The 17,718-nt window shown below is 47.0% G+C and overlaps 23 non-coding genes across 23 annotated transcripts; 16 read left to right on the top strand and 7 right to left on the bottom strand.

Moving 5' to 3' along the window:
• Positions 1-1,915: 1,915 nt before the first annotated feature.
• Positions 1,916-2,031, bottom strand: LOC134992060 (U5 spliceosomal RNA). Its single transcript, XR_010196254.1, has one exon. It is a non-coding gene; the product is annotated as a U5 spliceosomal RNA (small nuclear RNA).
• A 275-nt stretch (positions 2,032-2,306) lies between these two features.
• LOC134992002 (U5 spliceosomal RNA) lies at positions 2,307-2,422 on the bottom strand. Its single transcript, XR_010196200.1, has one exon. It is a non-coding gene; the product is annotated as a U5 spliceosomal RNA (small nuclear RNA).
• Positions 2,423-2,708: 286 nt separating this feature from the next.
• Positions 2,709-2,824, bottom strand: LOC134992034 (U5 spliceosomal RNA). The gene has a single exon (XR_010196229.1). It is a non-coding gene; the product is annotated as a U5 spliceosomal RNA (small nuclear RNA).
• A 270-nt stretch (positions 2,825-3,094) lies between these two features.
• On the bottom strand, positions 3,095-3,210 carry LOC134992031 (U5 spliceosomal RNA). Its single transcript, XR_010196226.1, has one exon. It is a non-coding gene; the product is annotated as a U5 spliceosomal RNA (small nuclear RNA).
• A 144-nt stretch (positions 3,211-3,354) lies between these two features.
• Positions 3,355-3,518, top strand: LOC134992437 (U1 spliceosomal RNA). The gene has a single exon (XR_010196609.1). It is a non-coding gene; the product is annotated as a U1 spliceosomal RNA (small nuclear RNA).
• A 4,826-nt stretch (positions 3,519-8,344) lies between these two features.
• On the bottom strand, positions 8,345-8,457 carry LOC134992070 (U5 spliceosomal RNA). Its single transcript, XR_010196264.1, has one exon. It is a non-coding gene; the product is annotated as a U5 spliceosomal RNA (small nuclear RNA).
• Positions 8,458-8,743: 286 nt separating this feature from the next.
• On the bottom strand, positions 8,744-8,860 carry LOC134992086 (U5 spliceosomal RNA). Its single transcript, XR_010196279.1, has one exon. It is a non-coding gene; the product is annotated as a U5 spliceosomal RNA (small nuclear RNA).
• A 270-nt stretch (positions 8,861-9,130) lies between these two features.
• LOC134992027 (U5 spliceosomal RNA) lies at positions 9,131-9,246 on the bottom strand. The gene has a single exon (XR_010196222.1). It is a non-coding gene; the product is annotated as a U5 spliceosomal RNA (small nuclear RNA).
• Positions 9,247-9,390: 144 nt separating this feature from the next.
• LOC134992183 (U1 spliceosomal RNA) lies at positions 9,391-9,554 on the top strand. Its single transcript, XR_010196370.1, has one exon. It is a non-coding gene; the product is annotated as a U1 spliceosomal RNA (small nuclear RNA).
• A 152-nt stretch (positions 9,555-9,706) lies between these two features.
• Positions 9,707-9,869, top strand: LOC134991886 (U1 spliceosomal RNA). The gene has a single exon (XR_010196107.1). It is a non-coding gene; the product is annotated as a U1 spliceosomal RNA (small nuclear RNA).
• A 674-nt stretch (positions 9,870-10,543) lies between these two features.
• LOC134992157 (U1 spliceosomal RNA) lies at positions 10,544-10,707 on the top strand. The gene has a single exon (XR_010196345.1). It is a non-coding gene; the product is annotated as a U1 spliceosomal RNA (small nuclear RNA).
• Positions 10,708-10,859: 152 nt separating this feature from the next.
• Positions 10,860-11,022, top strand: LOC134992349 (U1 spliceosomal RNA). Its single transcript, XR_010196525.1, has one exon. It is a non-coding gene; the product is annotated as a U1 spliceosomal RNA (small nuclear RNA).
• Positions 11,023-11,693: 671 nt separating this feature from the next.
• Positions 11,694-11,857, top strand: LOC134992121 (U1 spliceosomal RNA). Its single transcript, XR_010196312.1, has one exon. It is a non-coding gene; the product is annotated as a U1 spliceosomal RNA (small nuclear RNA).
• A 152-nt stretch (positions 11,858-12,009) lies between these two features.
• LOC134992348 (U1 spliceosomal RNA) lies at positions 12,010-12,172 on the top strand. The gene has a single exon (XR_010196524.1). It is a non-coding gene; the product is annotated as a U1 spliceosomal RNA (small nuclear RNA).
• A 671-nt stretch (positions 12,173-12,843) lies between these two features.
• LOC134992119 (U1 spliceosomal RNA) lies at positions 12,844-13,007 on the top strand. Its single transcript, XR_010196310.1, has one exon. It is a non-coding gene; the product is annotated as a U1 spliceosomal RNA (small nuclear RNA).
• Positions 13,008-13,159: 152 nt separating this feature from the next.
• LOC134991904 (U1 spliceosomal RNA) lies at positions 13,160-13,322 on the top strand. Its single transcript, XR_010196124.1, has one exon. It is a non-coding gene; the product is annotated as a U1 spliceosomal RNA (small nuclear RNA).
• A 674-nt stretch (positions 13,323-13,996) lies between these two features.
• On the top strand, positions 13,997-14,160 carry LOC134992242 (U1 spliceosomal RNA). The gene has a single exon (XR_010196427.1). It is a non-coding gene; the product is annotated as a U1 spliceosomal RNA (small nuclear RNA).
• Positions 14,161-14,312: 152 nt separating this feature from the next.
• Positions 14,313-14,475, top strand: LOC134992347 (U1 spliceosomal RNA). The gene has a single exon (XR_010196523.1). It is a non-coding gene; the product is annotated as a U1 spliceosomal RNA (small nuclear RNA).
• A 670-nt stretch (positions 14,476-15,145) lies between these two features.
• On the top strand, positions 15,146-15,310 carry LOC134992428 (U1 spliceosomal RNA). Its single transcript, XR_010196600.1, has one exon. It is a non-coding gene; the product is annotated as a U1 spliceosomal RNA (small nuclear RNA).
• A 149-nt stretch (positions 15,311-15,459) lies between these two features.
• On the top strand, positions 15,460-15,622 carry LOC134992440 (U1 spliceosomal RNA). The gene has a single exon (XR_010196611.1). It is a non-coding gene; the product is annotated as a U1 spliceosomal RNA (small nuclear RNA).
• A 674-nt stretch (positions 15,623-16,296) lies between these two features.
• LOC134992250 (U1 spliceosomal RNA) lies at positions 16,297-16,460 on the top strand. Its single transcript, XR_010196434.1, has one exon. It is a non-coding gene; the product is annotated as a U1 spliceosomal RNA (small nuclear RNA).
• Positions 16,461-16,612: 152 nt separating this feature from the next.
• LOC134992422 (U1 spliceosomal RNA) lies at positions 16,613-16,775 on the top strand. The gene has a single exon (XR_010196594.1). It is a non-coding gene; the product is annotated as a U1 spliceosomal RNA (small nuclear RNA).
• A 674-nt stretch (positions 16,776-17,449) lies between these two features.
• LOC134992248 (U1 spliceosomal RNA) lies at positions 17,450-17,613 on the top strand. The gene has a single exon (XR_010196432.1). It is a non-coding gene; the product is annotated as a U1 spliceosomal RNA (small nuclear RNA).
• Positions 17,614-17,718: the final 105 nt, after the last annotated feature.

The following is a 17,718-nucleotide window of genomic DNA, read 5'->3' as shown; positions in this document are numbered from 1 at the left end:
CTATATACTCCCTTCACTCAATAGGGGTTACCTCCCGGGAAGCCATCCCCATTGGCGAATTTGTGGGGGTGATTGAGTATAACCGGTAAGCTAACCTCCAATTTGTGGGGTGCTTAGGTAGATGGGGATCACTTATTTCTCTGTGTCCCCTAAGACTATATTCCTAAATTCAATACCACAGGGGGATAGCTTTCTATATCGGATAAGGAATCACTTGATAGGGAAATCTCTATGGATCATGGAAAGATCATATTTATTAATATCCAAACTAAAAAAATGATGAATAGCTTTAATTTAGCTGTTTAGATATAGTTAATTGGCGAGATATACCAACAGGTGCGGTTGCCTTAAGGAATATGGCAATTCCAATATAAATAGCAGCCCTCCTTCATATAATCAGCCAGATCTTATTAAATCTGGTCCAGATATAGCCGTTCAGATATACTTAATTGACAACATATATCAATCGGTGGGGTTGCCTTAAGGAATATAGCAATTCCAATTCTCATATAAATAGCAACCTTCCTTCATATATTCAGCCAGATCTTATTTAATCTGATCTAGGCGTAGGCAATAATGCTTTCCTTAGAGGTATAGCCACCTCAATTCTTATTAAGAAGCAAAGTGTCTGTCATAATGGTTTATCCAATTCATCTAAGAAATAATATATTCCATGTGTCAGAGATTCATTACTCTCTATTTACACTGTTAAAGAGTTAATTCTTATTATGTTACAGTGTAATGAAATTATCATATAGGGAGATGTGGCAATTCCATGTGCTATATATATAATAACCCTTAGTGGTCCAGATTCCACAATGAGGAATTTTCTTATAAACCGCTGAAACACACAGCTGTTTGACTGACTTCCAAATATATCTATCTCACTTTGTAACAGTCTTATGATAGAGAAACTGTTACATATTCGGTCACTTAGTTATCTAAAGGTAAACAGACTCAGTGTGAGGGTAATATAATATATCAAATGCGCTGTCAATAATCGTGGTAACTGGTGTAATAATGTGGTATATTGAGTATGCTAGTAAGGCATATAACTGCTCTCCAGCCTTTAAGTGTTACCAATCAATTTGTTACACTGTAAAGGATTTATGGTGTCCTGTTAGGACATGCAGCTGCTAGGCTGACTCAAAGATTTATCCATTTGTAACAATTATGTAACAGTTATATACATGTTACTGGTATTACATAGAAATAGTATGACACAGGCCAGGAGTCCCATGTGTCTAGATTCCACAATAGGAGATTTTCTTTGTCTTATAAACTGCTGGAACACACAGCTGCTAGACTGACTTCAAATATATATATTACTTTGTAACAGTTTTATAGTAAAGAGACTGTTACACACTGTCATTTAGTTATCTCAAGGTTAGCAGATTCTGTGTGAGGATAGTGTTCTGTTAGAACATGCAGCTGCTAGGCTGACTCATAGAAAATGTATCCATTTGTAACAAATGACACATACAGCATTAAATTAATATCTATAGCAGCCCATGTGACATCTCTACTCTTATCATAATTGTCTGGTTATTGCCAATCTGGACAGCAGGAGTGATATATATTCACTAGTCCCAATATCCCATCATATAAATATACCCACACTGATATACTTTCTTATCAAGAGTTATTAGTAGCTATCTGTATGCACTTTAGACATTGTAATTGCTAAGTGACATCATATCTAGTGTATTCCTTTCTTATAGCTCAGCTTCTATTCCCTATTAGTGGAGACTAACAGCTAACATCATAATCATATATTTTTGTTTTATAACATTTCACATGAGTCAAATACACGCGGACACGCCGTGCCCTACACATGTGTTTCACTGCATCTATGGCAACTTACATTAAAGCTAACAAGAAAGCACACTCGTTCTGTCTTTAAACTGATAAAAGAAACCCCAATAATATGGGGCATGCAAAAATTGAGATAAAACTCAGTTTTGCTCCTCTCCACGGAAATCTTTAATAAAAGGCGAAATATTTGTTAGTTCTGAAGAGAAACCAGAGCATGACCAAGATTCCACCTGTCGCCTGAGTGCCATGCCAGCAGTTCTCATTGAGCTCAAAGTGAGCACCCAATTTGAAAGAAAGAAAGCAGATTTCTCACCAGGCTTCCCCTAGCTATAAACATGGTTTGTACTCTTTTCCATGTGTTCCCAGATCTTTCAAGCAATTAGTATAGTCAAGAAAGTTCTGTTTGAAAAGAAACAAACATTTACTGTCATTTCTATGCAAATGAGCTTACATTAAAGCACACTCGTTCTATCTTTAAACAGATAAAATAAAACCCCAATAAGATGGGGCATGCAAAATTTGAGATAAAACTCAGTTTTGCTCCTCTCCACGGAAATCTTTAGTAAAAGGCGAAAGATTTGTTCGTTCTGAAGAGAAACCAGAGCATGACCAAGATTCCACCTGTCGCCTGAGTGCCATGCCAGCAGTCCTCATTCAGCTCAAAGTGAGCACCCAATTTGAAAGAAAGAAAGCAGATTTCTCACCAGGCTTCCCCTTGCTATAAGCATGGTTTGTACTCTTTTCCATGTGCTCCCAGATCTTTCAAGCAAGTAGCATGGTCAAGAAAGTTCTGTTTGAAAAGAAACAGACATTTACTATCATTGTTATACAAATAAACTTACATTAAAGCCAACAAGAAAGCACACTCGTTCTGTCTTTAAACTGATAAAAGAAACCCCAATAATATGGGGCATGCAAAAATTGAGATAAAACTCAGTTTTGCTCCTCTCCACGGAAATCTTTAATAAAAGGCGAAAGATTTGTTCATTCTGAAGAGAAACCAGAGCATGACCAAGATTCCACCTGTCGCCTGAGTGCCATGCCAGCAGTCCTCATTCAGATCAAAGTGAGCGCCCAATTTGAAAGAAAGCAGATTTCTCACCTGGCTTCTCCTTGCTATAAGCATGGTTTGTACTGTATTCCATGTGCTCCCAGATCTTTCAAGCAAGTAGCATGGTCAAGAAAGTTCTGTTTGAAAAGAAACAAACATTTACTGTAATTTCTATGCAAATGAGCTTTCATTAAAGCACACTCATTCTATCTTTAAACCGATAAAAGAAAATCCAAAAAGATGGGGCATGCAAAAATTGAGGTAAAACTCAGTTTTGCTCCTCTCCACGGAAATCTTTAGTAAAAGGCGAAAGATTTGTTCGTTCTGAAGAGAAACCAGAGCATGACCAAGATTTTCATCTGAAAATATGTGTTCTCCCTGCAGTTGTTGTCCCCAGATGAGAGTTCCCTTGTGCTGCCTCAGTTGAATCTCCTTTACTTGACAGAGATGTGCCTGAGCAGCGGCCCTCCCCAGCCCTATCCCAAATCATACTTATTTTGCATAGGAGATACCATGGTCATGAAGATTGTTCTCCCAGGGTGAGGTTCATTCATTGCATTCTGGGTATGCTGACCCCTGTGATTTCCCCAAATGTGGGAAACTCGACTGCATTATTTGTGGTAGTGGGGGACTGTGTTTGTGCTTTCCTCTGGTCAGCTCTGGTAAAAGTCAGATTTCTTTGTCTCAGATCTTCCTCTAGCCTTGTTCTTCTTTCGAGAGTTCCCTTGTGCTGCCTCAGTTGGATCTCCTTCACTTGACAGGGGGTGCCCGAGCAGCAATCCTCCACAGCTCTAGCCCAACTCCTACTTACCTGCCAGGTGAGATACTATGATCTTCACTGTTAGGGCAATCAGGATGTGGAATTCCCTGCCAGGGAAGGTGGTAATGGCGGACTCTGTAATTGGATTTAAAAAAGGAATGGATACATTTCTGAATGAAAAAGCTATCTAAGGTTATAATACTTAAAATATCAACATGGTTAATCCGGGGGTAACATGAGTTATAGTAGCTAACTAGTCATAAAACATTATTCAGCAAGTATGTAGAATCATCACAACTTAAAACAGGTTGAACACGATGGGCAATTTGCCTCTATTCAACCTCAAAAACTATGTTACTATATGTTACTATATTACTATGTTACTGTAGTATACAGAAAACCAAAATGCAATGAACAGTGATAGTGAGCACTGATGAGGATACTAGAACTGACACTGAGCAGCAAGATGCAGCACTGGACTATTAGTAATGTACTGTAGTATGCTGAGCACCACAATGCAGCACAAGACAATGAGCAGTGATACTGAGCACTGATGAGGATACTACTGAGAACTGACACTGAGCAGGAGAGACACACTACTAGTATTACTGAGCAGCAATAAGTAACCACTGATACTGAGCACTGATATTGAGATTTCCACTGAGAGAACATAGCCACGTCCGTTCCGCTCTCTCTTCAAAGCACGAGTAAAAATGGCGGCAACAAGCAGCTCTTTATATGGAATCCGAATCTCGCGAGAATCCGACAGCGGGATGATGACATTTTCCCTTGTTCAGGTTTTCCGAGTCAGGCGGGAACAACCGAGCCTGCCTCGGACCAGTGTAAACAACGTGGAGTTCGTGGGGAATTCGGTTCTCGGAGAACCGAACCCGCTCCTCTCTACCTTATACCCATCAATTTTTTTATTTTCAATCTAAGCCCCTGCAGTTTTCTGTAAGCATCTGCTTCGCTATGATGATCAACAAGTCACAAGGGCAAACACTCAGGGCTTGAGGCGTAGATCTTAGGACCAGCTGCTACAAGCATGGCAGAGGTGTCACTATCACTGGTGACACCCAGAGAGGTGGCGAGGGAGATTGTAATGCAGTGCGCGCAGATAAGCAGCGCAATGGTAAAAAGGAGGCATGGTTTCATAGGTAGGGGCGTGGCCTGGTGGCCTGAATCTACATTTTGTTGCTCCGGGTGTCCCGGGGGTTGGGGGCTGCACCCGGGGACTAGTGTGTGAGCAGTGCTGGCTCCTGCACAGTGAAAGGGCATGGCCACCCAGCATGACGCCTCCCTTCTTGACCATGCTGTAATTGCAGTCGCACTGCAGTTCAGCGTGATCATAAAAAATGGTGTAGCCTCCTGCTGGTGCAGACTGTATGTGCGCGCAGGAAGCCGCCACCATTTTTGTGATCACAGCGGCTAAATGTGATGTCATACAGCCGCTGTGACCACGCCCCCTGTGTCTCCTCCGTTGCAGACCCCATTTTGAAGCCTTGCCCCCGCACCGCTCCATCCCTGACTTGGAAATGGAGTGTTGCTGACCCACCTATCCCCCCCCCCGCCCCGATTGACAGGCAGAGGCGATCGCATTCTCTGCGGGGTGCCGCAGAAAATGCAGGCACATGCGTATGCTCTTAGCAATTTTTGCAGTTGGATCGCTTATTGTGATTGCAATCCAACCTGAATCAGGCCCTATTACCTATCACAATGCGCTGCGGGCAGTACAAAATTGGGTTAATATAGGAGAAAAACCCCCAGACCTGTGCTCCTTAACTGTACCTGGTGGCTAGTGGAGCGGCTGCCCAGTAATCAGTGTCCACGCCAGTGCGCACACGGTCCACCCCCTACGGCCACGCTCCCCTTCATCAGCGGCCTCGTGATCCGGAAGGGTGGTGTGTGTGTGACTGACCTTAGGATGAAACCGGACCCTCCGCTGCAGTGACCCAGCAACCAGGGCACGGGAGTATACAGCGCCGCTGGGAGTGATGAAGCTGCAGTAAAGATGTCTATTAGACCTAGCCTGCTGCAGCCCTTGTAGATTCTCATAAAACAAGTTCTTCTTTTCTTGTCAAAATTTATAGCTAAGAATAGGCTGCCTGAGGCAGGCCCCTGTTAAGTGGCCTGCTACTGAAGGCACCAACTACAAACTGAGCTCCCTGTTCATGGAAGCGGGGTTATAGAGGAGAATGCACTGAGCATCTTGGGAACAGTCAAAAGCTTTGAGCCGGTTGGTGCCTCAGATCAAGATCCTACTCTACACCCCAATGTGAATCCTTGTGGAGTCCAGTGTACCCCACAGAAGAAATTAATGTGTCACACCCATTGGCAGCAACCTTAGAATAGCTGCTGACGGGCACAATTGAGAAAGGAAGGGGGGGGGGGGGGGGGACATTTGAATCCAGCACATAAATGCAATTCAAATATGTAATTTGTACCTTCCTATTTTAAAATATAATGGATGAACCTCACCCTGTGATAACAATCTTCATGATCAAGAGATCTCATATGCAAAATAAGTATGAGTTGGGATAGGGCTGGGGAGGGTGGCTGCTCGGGCAGCCCCTCCCCCGTCAAGTTAAGGAGATTCAACTGAGGAAGCACAAGGGAACTCTCGTCTGGGGACAACAACTGCAGGGAGACCACATCTTTTCAGATGAACATGGGAGGGCGGAAGGCTGCCTAATACTGAAGCACCATCAAATATCAAACCATATGCAACATCTAGTACAAGCCTTCCTGGGGGAAGGTCTGCAGCAGACGGATTTGCATACAGTGATGTTATTCAAGCAGTGGGCCAAAGTTGGCTGGAACCCTCATCTGCATATGAAAAGAGAAAAGGGGCGTGCAGGGCATGGCGGCCTTTTGCAGTGCTTGGATGACCCCTAGTTCTCATTAAACACCCCCACCCTCCTTTGGTGTGGGGCTCATGTTGGCCATGCCCCATCCCCTGAAGCATTCAAGCTGATTTCTTGCAGCAGCTGGGCACTGTAACAGCTCCAGAGCTGTTCTGTAAGGCAAGTAAAAGGGTGTGGGCCCTGCAGCACCACCTGTAGTTTGCATTGTGCGTTGGAAGGCACAAAGTAAGCAGACGGGAGGAGAAGTCAGGATAGTGCGCAAGGGCATCCTTTTCTCTTAGTCCGTAGAGGATGCTGGGGTCACATTAAGAACCATGGGGTATAGACGGGATCCGCAAGAGACATGGGCACTTTAAGACTATCAAAGGGTGTGAACTGGCTCCTCCCTCTATGCCCCTCCTCCAGACTCCAGTTATAGGAACTGTGCCCATGGAGACGGACATTTCGAGGAAAGGATTTATTGTTAAACTAAGGTGAGCATCTTACCAGCTCACACCTTAAGCATGCCGCAGAACGTGGCATTCAACAGAACACAAGCCAACGGCATGAACAATTGCAGCAAAAAGCTGACCAGAACCATAACACAACATGTGTATAACCACAAGTAATAACTGCAGACACAGTATGGACTGGGACGGGTGCCCAGCATCCTCTACAGACTAAGAGAAAAGGATTTACCGGTAGGTATTAAAATCCTATTTTCTCATACGACCTAGAGGATGCTGGGGTCACATTAAGAACCATGGGGTTATACCAAAGCTCTTGAACGGGTGGAAGAGTGCGTACGACTCTGCAGCACCGAATGACCCAACTTGAAGTTATCATCGGCCAAGGTATCAAACTTGTAAAACTTAGCAAAAGTGTTTACTAAATAGCTGCTCGGCAAAGTTGCAATGCCGAGACTCCCCGACCAGCTGCCCAGGATGAACCCACCTTTCTAGTAGAATGGGTCTTCACCTAATTCAGTAACGGCAATCCTGCCATGGAATGAGCATGCTGAATCTTACCACAGATCCAGCGCATAATGGTCTACATGGAAGCAGGACACCCAATCCTGTTGGGAGCATACAGGACAAACAGAGCCTCTGTTTTCCTAATCTGAACCGTTCTGGTGACATAAATTTTCAAAGTTCTGACCACAGCCAGAGACTTTGACTCAACGAAGGTGTCAGTGGCCAAAGGCACCATGTGGAAAGATATACCACCTTCGGCAGAAATTGTTGACGTGTCCTCAATTCTGCTCTATCTTCATGAAAGATCAAATAAAGGCTCTTGTGATACTGCATGGTTTGTACTGTTTTCCATGTGCTCCCAGATCTTTCAAGCAAGTAGCATGGTCAAGAAAGTTCTGTTTGAAAAGAAACAAACATTTACTGTCATTGTTATGCAAATAAACTTACATTAAAGCTAACAAGAAAGCAAACTCGTTCTGTCTTTAAACTGATAAAAGAAACCCCAATAATATGGGCATACCTCCCAACTTTGTCGGCTCGCAAAGAGGGACACACGCGCGGCGAAGTCGCGCGCGCTCCCAAAAAGGGTGTGACCTAAGTAAAAGGGGGCGTGGCTTCGCGGGAGGACCCGCGATCGCGAGTCACGCCCCCGTTTTCGGCACTGAGCGGGCATGCCCAGCGCTCTGTGAGCCGCTGGCATGCCACCTCTCCCTCTGACTTCAGTGAATAGACGCTGTGCGCATGCGCACAGCGTCTATTCACCGCTGCTCTGCTAAGCAGGGCAGCGACAGACAGAGCCTCCCAATTGTCCTCCCCACCGCGGGACACTGCGGCCCGCAGGTGGGACAGCGGGACAGTCCCCAAAAAACGGGACTGTCCCGCGAAAATCGGGACAGTTGGGAGGTATGATATGGGGCATGCAAAAATTGAGATAAAACTCAGTTTTGCTCCTCTCCACGGAAATCTTTAGTAAAAGGCGAAAGATTTGTTCGTTCTGAAGAGAAACCAGAGCATGACCAAGATTCCACCTGTCGCCTGAGTGCCATGCCAGCAGTCCTCATTCAGCTCAAAGTGAGCACCCAATTTGAAAGAAAGAAAGCAGATTTCTCACCAGGCTTCCCCTTGCTATAAACATGGTTTGTACTCTTTTCCATGTGCTCCCAGATCTTTCAAGCAATTAGTATGGTCAAGAAAGTTCTGCTTGAAAAGAAACAGACATTTATTGTCATTGTTATGCAAATAAACTTACATTAAAGCTAACAAGAAAGCACACTCGTTCTGTCTTTAAACTGATAAAAGAAACCCCAATAATATGGGGCATGCAAAAATTGAGATAAAATTCAGTTTTGCTCCTCTCCACGGATAATCTTTAATAAAAGGCGAAAGATTTGTTCGTTCTGAAGAGAAACCAGAGCATGACCAAGATTCCACCTGTCGCCTGAGTGCTGTGCCAGCAGTCCTCATTCAGATCAAAGTGAGTGCCCAATTTGAAAGAAAGCAGATTTCTCACCTGGCTTCTCCTTGCTATAAGCATGGTTTGTACTGTATTCCATGTGCTCCCAGATCTTTCAAGCAAGTAGCATGGTCAAGAAAGTTCTGTTTGAACATAAATAAACATTTACTGTCGTTTCTATGCAAATGAGCTTACATTAAAGCACACTCATTCTATCTTTAAACCGGTAAAAGAAACCCCAAAATGATGGGGCATGCAAAAATTGAGATAAAACTCGGTTTTGCTCCTCTCCACGGAAATCTTTAGTAAGAGGCGAAAGATTTGTTCGTTCTGAAGAGAAACCAGAGCATGACCAAGATTTTTATATGAAAATATGTGTTCTCCCTGCAGTTGTTGTCCCCAGATGAGAGTTCCCTTGTGCTGCCTCAGCTGAATCTCCTTTACTTGACAGAGATGTGCCTGAGCAGCGGCCCTCCCCAGCCCTATCCCAAATCATACTTATTTTGCATAGGCGATACCATGGTCATGAAGATTGTTCTCCCAGGGTGAGGTTCATTCATTGCATTCTGGGTATGCTGACCCCTGTGATTTCCCCAAATGTGGGAAACTCGACTGCATTATTTGTGGTAGTGGGGGACTGTGTTTGTGCTTTCCTCTGGTCAGCTCTGGTAAAAGTCAGATTTATTTGTCTCAGATCTTCCTCTAGCCTTGTTCTTCTTTCGAGAGTTCCCTTGTGCTGCCTCAGTTGGATCTCTTTCACTTGACAGGGGGGTGCCCGAGTAGCGACCCTCCCCAGCTCTAGCCCAACTCCTACTTACCTGCCAGGTGAGATACTATGATCATGAAGGTGCTTCTCCCAGGGCAAGGCTCACCCATTGCACTCTGGGTGTGGTGCCCCTGCGATTTCCCCAAATGTGGGAAGCTTGACTGCATAATTTGTGTTTCCCCTGGTCGGCTCTCGTATAATTCAGATCTCTTTGTCTCAGGTCTCTCTCCAGCCTAGTTTGCTGTCTGTTTCCACTTCTTTTTTCATGAGCCCCTCCCTTTTATACCCTTGTGCACTATCCTGACTTCTCCTCTTGTCTGCTTACTTTGTGCCTTCCAATGCACAATGCAAACTACTGGTAGTGCTGCAGGGCCCACACCCTTTTACTTGCCGTACAGAGCAGCTCTGGAGCTGTTACAGTGCCCAGCTGCTGCAAGAAATCAGCTTGAATGCTTCAGGGGCTGGGGCATAGCCAACATGAGCCCCACACCGAAGGAGGGTGGAGGTGTTTAATGCGAACTAGGGGTCATCCAAGCGCCGCAAAAGGCCGCTATGCCCTGCACGCCCCTTTTCTCTTTTCATATGCAGACGAGGGTTGAAGCCAACTTTGACCCACTGCTTGGATGACATCACCGTATGCAAATCCATCTGCTGCAGGCCTTCCCCCAGGAATGCTTGCACTAGTTGTTGCATTTGGTTTGTTGTTTGGGGGTGCTTCATTATTAGGCAGCCTTCTGCCCTCCCATGTTCATCTGAAAATATGTGTTCTCCCTGCAGTTGTTGTCCCCAGATGAGAGTTCCCTTGTGCTGCCTCAGTTGAATCTCCTTTACTTGACAGAGATGTGCCTGAGCAGCGGCCCTCCCCAGCCCTATCCCAAATCATACTTATTTTGCATAGGATATACCATGGTCATGAAGATTGTTCTCCCAGGGTGAGGTTCATTCATTGCATTCTGGGTATGCTGACCCCTGTGATTTCCCCAAATGTGGGAAACTCGACTGCATTATTTGTGGTAGTGGGGGACTGTGTTTGTGCTTTCCTCTGGTCAGCTCTGGTAAAAGTCAGATTTATTTGTCTCAGATCTTCCTCTAGCCTTGTTCTTCTTTCGAGAGTTCCCTTGTGCTGCCTCAGTTGAATCTCCTTCACTTGACAGGGGGGTACCCGAGCAGCGACCCTCCCCAGCTCTAGCCCAACTTCTACTTACCTGGCAGGTGAGATACTATGATCATGTAGGTGCTTCTCCCAGGGCAAGGCTCACCCATTGCACTCTGGGTGTGCTGCTCCTGCGATTTCCCCAAATGTGGGAAACTTGACTGCATAATTTGTGTTTCCCCTGGTCGGCTCTCGTATAATTCAGATCTCTTTGTCTCAGGTCTCTCTCCAGCCTAGTTTGCTGTCTGTTTCAACTTCTCTTTTCTTGAGCCGCTCCCTTCTATGCCCTTGCGCACTATCCTGACTTCTCCCGTCTGCTTACTTTGTGCCTTCCAATGCACAATGCAAACTACAGGTAGTGCTGCAGGGCCCACACCCTTTTACTTGCCGTTCAGAGCAGCTCTGGAGCTGTTACAGTGCCCAGCTGCTGCAAGAAATCAGCTTGAATGCTTCAGGGGCTGGGGCATAGCCAACATGAGCCCCACACCGAAGGAGGGTGGAGGTGTTTAATGCGAACTAGGGGTTATCCAAGCGCCGCAAAAGGCCGCCATGCCCTGCACGCCCCTTTTCTCTTTTCATATGCAGACGCGGGTTGTAGCCAACTTTGACCCACTGCTTGGATGACATCACCATATGCAAATCCATCTGCTGCAGGCCTTCCCCCAGGAATGCTTGTACTAGTTGTTGCATTTGGTTTGTTGTTTGGGGGTGCTTCAGTATTAGGCTGCCTTCTGCCCTCCCATGTTTATCTGAAAATATGTGTTCTCCCTGCAGTTGTTGTCCCCAGATGAGAGTTCCCTTGTGCTGCCTCAGTTGAATCTCCTTTACTTGACAGAGATGTGCCTGAGCAGCGGCCCTCCCCAGCCCTATCCCAAATCATACTTATTTTGCATAGGCGATACCATGGTCATGAAGATTGTTCTCCCAGGGTGAGGTTCATTCATTGCATTCTGGGTATGCTGACCCCTGTGATTTCCCCAAATGTGGGAAACTCAACTGCATTATTTGTGGTAGTGGGGGACTGTGTTTGTGCTTTCCTCTGGACAGCTCTGGTAAAAGTCAGATTTATTTGTCTCAGATCTTCCTCTAGCCTTGTTCTTCTTTCGAGAGTTCCCTTGTGCTGCCTCAGTTGGATCTCTTTCACTTGACAGGGGGGTGCCCGAGCAGCGACCCTCCCCAGCTCTAGCCCAACTCCTACTTACCTGGCAGGTGAGATACTATGATCATGTAGGTGCTTCTCCCAGGGCAAGGCTCACCCATTGCACTCTGGGTGTGCTGCTCCTGCGATTTCCCCAAATGTGGGAAACTTGACTGCATAATTTGTGTTTCCCCTGGTCGGCTCTCGTATAATTCAGATCTCTTTGTCTCAGGTCTCTCTCCAGCCTAGTTTGCTGTCTGTTTCAACTTCTCTTTTCTTGAGCCGCTCCCTTCTATGCCCTTGCGCACTATCCTGACTTCTCCCGTCTGCTTACTTTGTGCCTTCCAATGCACAATGCAAACTACAGGTAGTGCTGCAGGGCCCACACCCTTTTACTTGCCGTTCAGAGCAGCTCTGGAGCTGTTACAGTGCCCAGCTGCTGCAAGAAATCAGCTTGAATGCTTCAGGGGCTGGGGCATAGCCAACATGAGCCCCACACCGAAGGAGGGTGGAGGTGTTTAATGCGAACTAGGGGTTATCCAAGCGCCGCAAAAGGCCGCCATGCCCTGCACGCCCCTTTTCTCTTTTCATATGCAGACGCGGGTTGTAGCCAACTTTGACCCACTGCTTGGATGACATCACCATATGCAAATCCATCTGCTGCAGGCCTTCCCCCAGGAATGCTTGTACTAGTTGTTGCATTTGGTTTGTTGTTTGGGGGTGCTTCAGTATTAGGCTGCCTTCTGCCCTCCCATGTTTATCTGAAAATATGTGTTCTCCCTGCAGTTGTTGTCCCCAGATGAGAGTTCCCTTGTGCTGCCTCAGTTGAATCTCCTTTACTTGACAGAGATGTGCCTGAGCAGCGGCCCTCCCCAGCCCTATCCCAAATCATACTTATTTTGCATAGGCGATACCATGGTCATGAAGATTGTTCTCCCAGGGTGAGGTTCATTCATTGCATTCTGGGTATGCTGACCCCTGTGATTTCCCCAAATGTGGGAAACTCAACTGCATTATTTGTGGTAGTGGGGGACTGTGTTTGTGCTTTCCTCTGGACAGCTCTGGTAAAAGTCAGATTTATTTGTCTCAGATCTTCCTCTAGCCTTGTTCTTCTTTCGAGAGTTCCCTTGTGCTGCCTCAGTTGGATCTCTTTCACTTGACAGGGGGGTGCCCGAGCAGCGACCCTCCCCAGCTCTAGCCCAACTCCTACTTACTTGCCAGGTGAGATACTATGATCATGAAGGTGCTTCTCCCAGGGCAAGGCTCACCCATTGCACTCTGGGTGTGGTGCCCCTGCGATTTCCCCAAATGTGGGAAGCTTGACTGCATAATTTGTGTTTCCCCTGGTCGGCTCTCGTATAATTCAGATCTCTTTGTCTCAGGTCTCTCTCCAGCCTAGTTTGCTGTCTGTTTCCACTTCTTTTTTCATGAGCCCCTCCCTTTTATACCCTTGTGCACTATCCTGACTTCTCCTCCTGTCTGCTTACTTTGTGCCTTCCAATGCACAATGCAAACTACAGGTAGTGCTGCAGGGCCCACACCCTTTTACTTGCCATACAGAGCAGCTCTGGAGCTGTTACAGTGCCCAGCTGCTGCAAGAAATCAGCTTGAATGCTTCAGGGGCTGGGGCATAGCCAACATGAGCCCCACACCGAAGGAGGGTGGAGGTGTTTAATGCGAACTAGGGGTCATCCAAGCGCCGCAAAAGGCCGCCATGCCCTGCACGCCCCTTTTCTCTTTTCATATGCAGACGAGGGTTGAAGCCAACTTTGACCCACTGCTTGGATGACATCACCGTATGCAAATCCATCTGCTGCAGGCCTTCCCCCAGGAATGCTTGCACTAGTTGTTGCATTTGGTTTGTTGTTTGGGGGTGCTTCAGTATTAGGCAGCCTTCTGCCCTCCCATGTTCATCTGAAAATATGTGTTCTCCCTGCAGTTGTTGTCCCCAGATGAGAGTTCCCTTGTGCTGCCTCAGTTGAATCTCCTTTACTTGACAGAGATGTGCCTGAGCAGCGGCCCTCCCCAGCCCTATCCCAAATCATACTTATTTTGCATAGGAGATACCATGGTCATGAAGATTGTTCTCCCACGGTGAGGTTCATTCATTGCATTCTGGGTATGCTGACCCCTGTGATTTCCCCAAATGTGGGAAACTCGACTGCTTTATTTGTGGTAGTGGGGGACTGTGTTTGTGCTTTCCTCTGGTCAGCTCTGGTAAAAGTCAGATTTCTTTGTCTCAGATCTTCCTTTAGCCTTGTTCTTCTTTCGAGAGTTCCCTTGTGCTGCCTCAGTTGGATCTCCTTCACTTGACAGGGGGGTACCCGAGCAGCGACCCTCCCCAGCTCTAGCCCAACTTCTACTTACCTGGCAGGTGAGATACTATGATCATGTAGGTGCTTCTCCCAGGGCAAGGCTCACCCATTGCACTCTGGGTGTGCTGCTCCTGCGATTTCCCCAAATGTGGGAAACTTGACTGCATAATTTGTGTTTCCCCTGGTCGGCTCTCGTATAATTCAGATCTCTTTGTCTCAGGTCTCTCTCCAGCCTAGTTTGCTGTCTGTTTCAACTTCTCTTTTCTTGAGCCGCTCCCTTCTATGCCCTTGCGCACTATCCTGACTTCTCCCGTCTGCTTACTTTGTGCCTTCCAATGCACAATGCAAACTACAGGTAGTGCTGCAGGGCCCACACCCTTTTACTTGCCGTTCAGAGCAGCTCTGGAGCTGTTACAGTGCCCAGCTGCTGCAATAAATCAGCTTGAATGCTTCAGGGGATGGGGCATGGCCAACATGAGCCCCACACCAAAGGAGGGTGGGGTGTTTAATGCGAACTAGGGGTCATCCAAGCACCGCAAAAGGACGCCATGCCCTGCACGCCCCTTTTCTCTTTTCATATGCAGATGAGGGTTGAAGCCAACTTTGACCCACTGCTTGGATGACATCACCGTATGCAAATCCGTCTTCTGCAGAACTTCCCCCAGGAATGCTTGCACTAGTTGTTGCATTTGGTTTGTTGTTTGGGGGTGCTTCAGTATTAGGCAGCCTTCTGCCCTCCCATGTTCATCTGAAAATATGTGTTCTCCCTGCAGTTGTTGTCCCCAGATGAGAGTTCCCTTGTGCTGCCTCAGTTGAATCTCCTTTACTTGACAGAGATGTGCATGAGCAGCGGCCCTCCCCAGCCCTATCCCAAATCATACTTATTTTGCATAGGAGATACCATGGTCATGAAGATTACTCTCCCAGGGTGAGGTTCATTCATTGCATTCTGGGTATGCTGACCCCTGTGATTTCCCCAAATGTGGGAAACGCGACTGCTTTATTTGTTGGTAGTGGGGGACTGTGTTTGTGTTTTCCTCTGATCTCTGGTAAAAGTCAGATTTCTTTGTTTCAGATCTTCCTCTAGCCTTGTTCTTCTTTCGAGAGTTTCCTTGTGCTGCCTCAGTTGGATCTCCTTCACTTGACAGGGGGGTGCCCGAGCAGCGACCCTCCCCAGCTCTAGCCCAACTCCTACTTACCTGCCAGGTGAGATACTATGATCATGAAGGTTCTTCTCCCAGGGCAAGGCTCACCCATTGCACTCTGGGTGTGCTGCCCCTGCGATTTCCCCAAATGTGGGAAACTTGACTGCATAATTTGTGTTTCCCCTGGTCAGGTCTCGTATAATTCAGATCTCTTTGTCTCAGGTCTCTCTCCAGCCTAGTTTGCTGTCTGTTTCCACTTCTCTTTTCTTGAGCCGCTCCCTTCTATGCCCTTGCGCACTATCCTGACTTCTCCTCCTTTCTGCTTACTTTGTGCCTTCCAACGCACAATGCGAACTACAGGTAGTGCTGCAGGGCCCACACCCTTTTACTTGCCTTACAGAGCAGCTCTGGAGCTGTTACAGTGCCCAGCTGCTGCAAGAAATCAGCTTGAATGCTTCAGGGGCTGGGGCATAGCCAACATGAGCCCTACACCGAAGGAGGGTGGAGGTGTTTAATGCAAACTAGGGGTCAGCCAAGTGCCGCAAAAGGCCACCATGCCCTGCACGCCCCTTTTCTCTTTTCATATGCAGACGAGGGTTGAAGCCAACTTTGACCCACTGCTTGGATGACATCACCATATGCAAATCTATCTGCTGCAGGCCTTCCCCCAGGAATGCTTGCACTAGTTGTTGCATTTGGTTTGTTGTTTGGGGGTGCTTCAGTATTAGGCAGCCTTCTGCCCTCCCATGTTCATCTGAAAATATGTGTTCTCCCTGCAGTTGTTGTCCCCAGATGAGAGTTCCCTTGTGCTGCCTCAGTTGAATCTCCTTTACTTGACAGAGATGTGCCTGAGCAGCGGCCCTCCCCAGCCATATCCCAAATCATACTTATTTTGCATAGGAGATACCATTGTTATGAAGATTGTTCTCCCAGGGTGCGGTTCATTCATTGCACTCTGGGTATGCTGACCCCTGTGATTTCCCCAAATGTGGGAAACTCGACTGCATTATTTGTGGTAGTGGTGGACTGTGTTTGTGCTTTCCTCTGGTCAGCTCTGGTAAAAGTCAGATTTCTTTGTCTCAGATCTTCCTCTAGCCTTGTTCTTCTTTCGAGAGTTCCTTTGTGCTGCCTCAGTTGGATCTCCTTCACTTGACAGGGGGGTGCCCGAGCAGCGACCCTCCCCAGCTCTAGCCCAACTCCTACTTACCTGCCAGGTGAGATACTATGATCATGAAGGTGCTTCTCCCAGGGCAAGGCTCACCCATTGCACTCTGGGTGTGCTGCTCCTGCGATTTCCCCAAATGTGGGAAACTTGACTGCATAATTTGTGTTTCCCCTGGTCAGGTCTCGTATAATTCAGATCTCTTTGTCTCAGGTCTCTCTCCAGCCTAGTTTGCTGTCTGTTTCCACTTCTCTTTTCTTCAGCAGCTCCCTTCTATGCCCTTGCGCACTATCCTGACTTCTCCTCCTTTCTGCTTACTTTGTGCCTTCCAACGCACAATGCGAACTACAGGTAGTGCTGCAGGGCCCACAACCTTTTACTTGCCTTACAGAGCAGCTCTGGAGCTGTTACAGTGCCCAGCTGCTGCAAGAAATCAGCTTGAATGCTTCAGGGGCTGGGGCATAGCCAACATGAGCCCCACACCGAAGGAGGGTGGAGGTGTTTAATGCAAACTAGGGGTCAGCCAAGTGCCGCAAAAGGCCACCATGCCCTGCACGCCCCTTTTCTCTTTTCATATGCAGACGAGGGTTGAAGCCAACTTTGACCCACTGCTTGGATGACATCACCATATGCAAATCTATCTGCTGCAGGCCTTCCCCCAGGAATGCTTGCACTAGTTGTTGCATTTGGTTTGTTGTTTGGGGGTGCTTCAGTATTAGGCAGCCTTCTGCCCTCCCATGTTCATCTGAAAATATGTGTTCTCCCTGCAGTTGTTGTCCCCAGATGAGAGTTCCCTTGTGCTGCCTCAGTTGAATCTCCTTTACTTGACAGAGATGTGCCTGAGCAGCGGCCCTCCCCAGCCATATCCCAAATCATACTTATTTTGCATAGGAGATACCATTGTTATGAAGATTGTTCTCCCAGGGTGCGGTTCATTCATTGCACTCTGGGTATGCTGACCCCTGTGATTTCCCCAAATGTGGGAAACTCGACTGCATTATTTGTGGTAGTGGTGGACTGTGTTTGTGCTTTCCTCTGGTCAGCTCTGGTAAAAGTCAAATTTCTTTGTCTCAGATCTTCCTCTAGCCTTGTTCTTCTTTCGAGAGTTCCTTTGTGCTGCCTCAGTTGGATCTCCTTCACTTG

Source organism: Pseudophryne corroboree, unplaced genomic scaffold (genome assembly GCF_028390025.1).
Source record: "Pseudophryne corroboree isolate aPseCor3 unplaced genomic scaffold, aPseCor3.hap2 scaffold_121, whole genome shotgun sequence".
Classification (NCBI taxonomy): Eukaryota; Metazoa; Chordata; class Amphibia; order Anura; family Myobatrachidae; genus Pseudophryne; species Pseudophryne corroboree.
The sequence above is the reverse complement of the archived record's forward strand: the minus strand, read 5'-3'. Positions and strand labels throughout refer to the sequence as shown.